Source organism: Theropithecus gelada, chromosome 2 (assembly GCF_003255815.1).
Source record: "Theropithecus gelada isolate Dixy chromosome 2, Tgel_1.0, whole genome shotgun sequence".
In the NCBI taxonomy this organism is placed as follows: domain Eukaryota; kingdom Metazoa; phylum Chordata; class Mammalia; order Primates; family Cercopithecidae; genus Theropithecus; species Theropithecus gelada.
The window spans coordinates 138,628,425-138,635,338 of record NC_037669.1 but is presented as its reverse complement, the minus strand read 5'-3'; the positions used below and the strand labels follow the sequence as shown (position 1 = coordinate 138,635,338).

The following is a 6,914-nucleotide window of genomic DNA, read 5'->3' as shown; positions in this document are numbered from 1 at the left end:
TGCACGTTATGCACATGTACCCTACAACTTAAAGTATAATAAAAATAAAAAAATTTAAAAAAAAAAAAAAAAAAAAGAAAATAAGAAAGCCTATAGTCCCTTTTCTCAAACAGTCACAGACTTAAAGGGTGAAATGAAGCATTTGATTTCATTTGGACACTCTTGAGATGGCAGAAAGCTAACCTTTTGTTCTGAGTTATCTCACTCTTTTTCAGGGCCGGGATCTAGAGGCCTTTCATTTCCAGGGAAATTCTGAAATACCAAGCCCTGAGTTTTGTGTGACTTTCAAGCTTTGAATATCTTATGTGTGCTTATCAGAGTCAAGAGGTGTTTTCATGGTATTTAGAAGTCCTTAGCCCAAATATTTCTGTCTTTTTTCTTCTGCCTAAGATGAAGAATAGCCTTATTTGGTATGTCAGTGGTTTGACATTGCTCATTACACTTTTTCCTCTGTTGTGTGGCCAATTACAAGCTTGCCTCAAGCCCGGGTATTGTAGGTTTCAGCTGTATTGAGAGCAGTTGCAGGGAAAATTGCATAATGTAGGAAAGCAGACAAGAGGGGCTGAGTGGCCGAGCCCCAGCTTTATCTCTGTTCTATCACTTGCTGATTGGGTGGTTTGGGGAATAACACTTCAATTCTCTGAGACCCAGTGTCCTCATTTGTAAAATGAGGAATTTAGACCAGATCATTTCAAGGTACCTTTAGGCACAAACATGGAACATTATTCTGAGAAGCTAAAAATTAGAAAATCCATTCTCACTTCGTATCACACCTACTGGTATCACGAACAATAGGCAGAGAGAGAAGAATATTCCCTTTTAAATTAACAATAAGAATTGAATATAAACTAATCTTTTGTTTCTTTCCTTACACAAAGAAATTTTTAATCATTCCATTATTTTCTTCATGTTGTGTTTTTCTTGACATCTGAATCTTTTCCAGGTTTGACAAAACACTGACTATCACACCTATTTCTGAAATAATTTGGTGAGTTTTTCAATTATGTCCATTCCATAAGATGCCTTGAGTAGAGTAATTTTCAAATTTGCAAAGGTAGAGAGATAAGTACAATATGCAAAGTAACGTACCAAGGTAAGTGAAAGGTATAAATTGAAAAACCGAATAAACATTATAAACATAAAAGGCACGGTGACCTAAATTAAAAAAGGTAGAATATTTTGTGGATTGGATTTCCATTAAACTCATTAACAACTTTCTTTAATTTTTGTTGGAGCAAAACATAGGTGTACTGCTAGGCTATTCTTACAGTACTACTCAAGTTATTAAAATTTAATGAATGTTACAATTTTGAAAAAGGAGAAGTGAACAAATGCTTGTTTTTCTTAACCTCCTTAGGCTTCAACTGACTTCTCTGCAAGGTAAAAATACTGCTACCTACCTCATGGCTTGTTATAAGGACTGAATGTGATAATGCAAGTAAAGTCCTCTACTTGGTATGCACGAATGGCTTATAAGTTTTCTGAGTTGGTCTTGATACTTGTTGCTATACGTACTTTATTTCTTTTCATTCTACAAGTGATATTTTGAGTAATATTTTGGAATGATATTTATTTATTTATTTTGTACAAGAGAAAAAACAGAATCAGAGAACTGAAGGTTCTTATTCAACGTCACAAAATACAAGGTGGTTAAGGTTGGAATTGTAATCGTCTTAAGGTCTGCATGGCATTTAGGCACTTGATTTCTTGGGACCCAATCCAAATGTGTAAGCCTTAAAATGGTTGTTTTGGCTGGCTGCGGTGGCCCATGCCTGTAATCCCAGCACTTTGGGAGGCTGAGGCGGGCTGATCACCTGAGGTTGGGAGTTCAAGACCAGCCTAACCAACATGGAGAAACCCCGTCTCTACTAAAAATACAACATTCGCTGGGCATGGCGGGGCATGCCTGTAATCCCAGCTATTTGGGAAGCTGAGGTGGGATAATTGCTTGAACCCAGGAGGCAGAGGTTGCGGTGAGCCAAGATAGTGCCAATGCACTCCAGCCTGGGCAACAAAAGTGAAACTCCGTCTCAAAAAAAAAAAAAAGGAAAAAAAAGGGCTTGTTTTAAGTTCATAGGAGAATATTGACTTGGTAAGTCTGCATGGAGAAATAATATTGTTAGTTTTCATGTATAGAAAAGTAACTACAATTTATTGTGATTTTAAAAATTAACTGAGCCTTAAGTATCAAAATGAATGTTAGTTTTTAAAGTGATCTTTTTGGGAGGCTGTCTTGAGTGCTCCTTCCATTGTCCAGAGTATTTTGAGATTGCTATCTCAAATAGTGACACTAGTCAACTGGTTTGATTATTTGAGTCACATCTCTTATTTTATTTTTAAAGAAAATGTTGTTTTAACCAATTTGTTTATTTACTATATTAGCTTCTGGCTCTTTCCAAAGAATAAAATCATCCCCAAAAGGACCAATACCCTTTGATCTTAAATCTATTAAAAAGAATATAGGTAGGCTTGAAATATGTCTAGATGTATGGATTCTAATATTATTTCAAGTAATGACATACTTTGGAATATAGCCATGTTCACTTAACAATAGGAACTTGCTCTGAGAATGTGTCATTAGGCAGTTTCATCACTGTGCAAACATCATACACTGTACTTACACAACCTATGTGGTATAATGCACTACACACCAAAGCTATATGGTATAGCCTGTTGCTCCTAGGTTATAGGCCTATATAGCATGTTACTGTACTGAATGCTGTAGGCAATTGTAACACAGTAATAAGTGAGGCATATCTTGGAGACATTGTTGGTTCAGTCGAGACTACCACAGTAAAGCGAATAAAGCAAGTCACACAAATATTTTGGTTTCCCAATGCATATAAGTTATGTTTACCCTATACTATAGTTTATTAGGTGTGCAACAGCACTATGTCTAAAACAACAAGAAACATACATTAATTTAAAAATACTTCTTTGCAAAAAAATGCTAAGGAACATCAGAGCCCTCAGTAAGTCATAATCTTTTGGCTCGTGGTGGGTCTTGCTTTGACTGAGATGGCTGTTTACTGATTAAGGTGGTGAAAGATTTCTCTGAGTATGAGATGTTGTTTGACAGCATTTTATCCACAGTAGAACTTCTTTCAAAATTAGAGTCAGTCCTCTCAAATCCTGCCACAACTTTGTCAACTAAATTTATATAGTAGTCTAAATTCTTGGGGGTCATTTCAACGTTTACAACATCTAATTTCCATCTCAAGAAATAACTTTCTTGGCTCATCCATTAGAAGCAACTCCTCATCCATTCACATTTTATCATGAGATTGCAGAGATATCCTATCACGTCTTTAAGATCCACATTTAATTCTAGTTGTCTTGCTAATTCTACCACATCTGCAGTTACTTTCTGCACGGAAGTCTTAAATCCCTGAAAGCTATCCATGAGAGTTGAAATCAAATTTTTCTAAATTCCTGTTAATTTTAATATTTTTACCCCCTTGCATGAATCACAAGTATTCTCAATGGCGTATTGAATGGTGAATTCTTTGCAGAAGGCTTTCAACTTACTTTGCCAAGATCCATCAGAAGAATCACTATCTATGGCAACTGTAGCCTTACTACATATTTTTTCCTTCCTTCCTTCCTTCCTTCCTTCCTTCCTTCCTTCCTTCCTTCCTTCCTNNNNCTTCCTTCCTTCCTTCCTTTCTTCCTTCCTTCCTTCCTTCCTTCCTTCCTTCCTCTCTCTCGCTTTCTCTTTCCTTCTTCTCTTTATTTTCTCTTTTCTTTTCTTTTCTTCAGAGTCTTGCTCTGTTGCCCAGGTTGGAGTGCAGTGGCATGATCTCGGCTCACTGCAATCTCCGCTTCTCAGGTTCAGGCTATTCTCATGCCTCAGCCTCCCGAGTAGCTGGGATTACAGGCATGTGCCATCACGCCCATTCTTGTATTTTTAGTAGAGATGAAGTGTCACCGTGTTGCAATGCTATTTCGAACCCCTGGCCTCAAGTGATTTTTCTGTCTTGGCCTCTGAAAGTGCTGGGATTACATGTGTGAGCCACCCCATCCAGCCACTACATGTATTTCTTAAACTATAAGACTTAGAAGTCAAAATTACTCATTGATTCATAGGCTGCAGAATGGTTGCTATGCTAGCAGGCATCAAAACAGCACTTATATCCTTGAAAATCTCCATAAGACCTCTTGGGAGACCAAGTGTATAGTTAACGAGCAGTAATATTTTTAAAGAAGTCTCAACAGTGGGCTTAAAATTTTCAGTAAACCATGCTATGAACAGACATGCTGTCATCCAGGCTTTGATAATCAATTTTCAGGGCACAAGCGGGGTAGATTTAACGTAATTCCTAAGGGCTCTCTGAAATTTTCAGAATGATAACTGAGCATTGGCTTCCACTTAAAGTCACCAGCTACATTAGCCACTAATAAGACAGTCTGTCATTTGAAGCTTTTAAACTAGGTGTTTGGTGTAGACACTTTCATCACTTACATTAGCTAGATCTTCTGGATAAGATGCTTCTGCTTCTACATCAGCACTTGCTGCTTCCCCTTGGGCTTTTATTTTACACAGATGGCTTCTTTTCTTAACCCTTATGAACCAACCTCTGTTAGCTTCTAACATTTTTTTTGAAGCTTCTTTGCCTCTCTCATCCTTTATAGAATTGAAGAGAGTTAGAGCCTTGCTCTGGATTAGGGTTTGGCTTAATGAAATATTGTAGCTGGTTTGAACTTCTATCCATATCAACAATAGGGCTTTGGAATACAGCCATGGTCACTTAACAAACACTTTATTTTCTTCTTATTATTTTTTATTTTACAAAAGTATGGAATGCTTCACGAATTTGCGTGTTACCCAGGGACTGTTGTTACCCGGGGACCATGCTAATCTTCTCTGTATCGTTCCAAATTTTAGGATATGTGCTGCTGAAGCGAGCACACTTTCCTATTACTCTTTCGTTCACTGAAGTAGCAGTTTTAATTTCTTTCAACAACTATTTCTTTGCATTCACAACTTGGCTGTTTGGCAGAGGGTGAGCTTTCGGCCTGTCTTGGCTCCTACGCCTTCCTCACTAATCTTCATCATTTCTAGATTTTTATTTAGACTGAGTGATGTGTGACTCTTCCTTTCCCTTGAACAATTAGAGGCAATTGCAGGGCTTTAATTGACCTAATTTCAAAATTATTGTGTCTTAGGGAATAGGGAGGCCCATGGAGAGGAAAAGAGATGTGAGAACAGCCAGTCAGTGGAGCAGTTGCAACACACAAATTTATTAATTTTTTCATCTTATTTTTTATCATGCATTATTACGGTTTTTATTTATTTTTCCGTAAGTTATCATTCTATTTATTTATTTATTTATTTTTCCATAAGTTATTGGAATAGAAGTGGTATTTGGCTACATGAGTAAATTCTTTTTTTTTTTTTTTTTTTTTGAGACAGAGTCTCGCTCTGTCGCACAGGCTGGAGTGCAGTGGCGCAATCTCAGCTCACTGCAAGCTCCGCCTCCCAGGTTCACACCATTCTCCTGCCTCAGCCTCCTGAGTAACTGGGACTACAGGCGCCCACCACCACGCCTGGCTAATTTTTTGTATTTTTAGTAGAGACAGGTTTCACCATATTAGCCAGGATGGTCTTGATCCCCTGACCTCGTGATCCACCCACCTCAGCCTCCCAAAGTGCTGGGATTACAGGCGTGAGCCACTGCAACCAGCCTACATGAGTAAATTCTTTAGTGTTGATTTGTGAGATTTTGGTGCACCCATCACCCGAGCAGGTGTACATATACACTGCACCCTATTTGTAGCCTTTTATACCTCGCCCCTCCCTCTCTTCTCTACAACTCCCCAAAGTCCACTGTATCATTTTTATGCCTTTGTGTCCTCATAGCTTAGCTCCCACATATCAGTGAGAACATACGATGTTTGGTTTTCCATTCCTGAGTTACTTCACTTAGAATAATAGTCTCCATCTCATCCAGGTCACTGCAAATGCTGTTAATTCATTCTTTATTATGGCTGAGTAGTATTCCATTATATATATGGAATACTTCGCCATGTTGCAATGCTGGTCTTGAACTCCTGGGTTCAAGTGATCTACCTACCTTGGCCTCCCAAAGTGCTGGGACTACAGGTGTGAGCCTGGTATATCTATCTATATCTATATCTATATATCTATATCTATATCTATCTATGTCTATCACAGTTTCTTTATCCACTCGTTGATTGATGGGCATTTGAGTTGGTTCCACATTTTGCTATTGTGAATTGTGCCACTATAAACATGAGTGTGCAAGTATCTTTTTCAAATAATGACTTCTTTTCCTCTAGGTAGATACCCAGTAGTGGGACTGCTGAGTCAAATGGTAGTTCTACTTTTAATTCTTTAAGGAATCTCCAGTTTCCCATAGTGGCTGTACTAGCTTACATTCCCACCAGCAGTGTAGAAATGCTCCCTGTTCACCACATCCATGCCAACATCTACTTTTTAAAATTTTTTGATTATGGCTAGTCCCACGACATTACATTCTGCTAGCCTAGAGGTCTTAGTTCCAGAGGGAGGTACATTGCCACCAGGAGACACAACAACGATTCCATTAAACTGGAAGTTAAGATTGCAAGCTGGACACTTTGGGCTCATCCTACCTTTAAGTCAACAGGCTAAGAGGGGAGTTGCAGTGTTGGCTGGAATGACTGACCCAGACTATCAAGATGAAATCAGCCTACTACTCCACAATGGAGGTAAGGAAGAGTATGCATGGAATACAAGAGATCCATTGGTGTCTCTTAGTATTACCATGCCCTGTGATTAAGGTCAATGGGAAACTACAACAGCTTATTCCAGGCAGTACTACAAATGACCCAGACCCATCAGGAATGAAGGTTTGGGTCACCCAATCAGGAAAAAAACCACGGCCTGCTGAGGTGCTTGCTGAAGGCAAAGG

General features: G+C 38.5%; 1 pseudogene; it reads right to left on the bottom strand.

The window, feature by feature from the left end:
• Positions 1-4,790: 4,790 nt before the first annotated feature.
• Positions 4,791-4,909, bottom strand: LOC112619873 (annotated as a pseudogene).
• Positions 4,910-6,914: the final 2,005 nt, after the last annotated feature.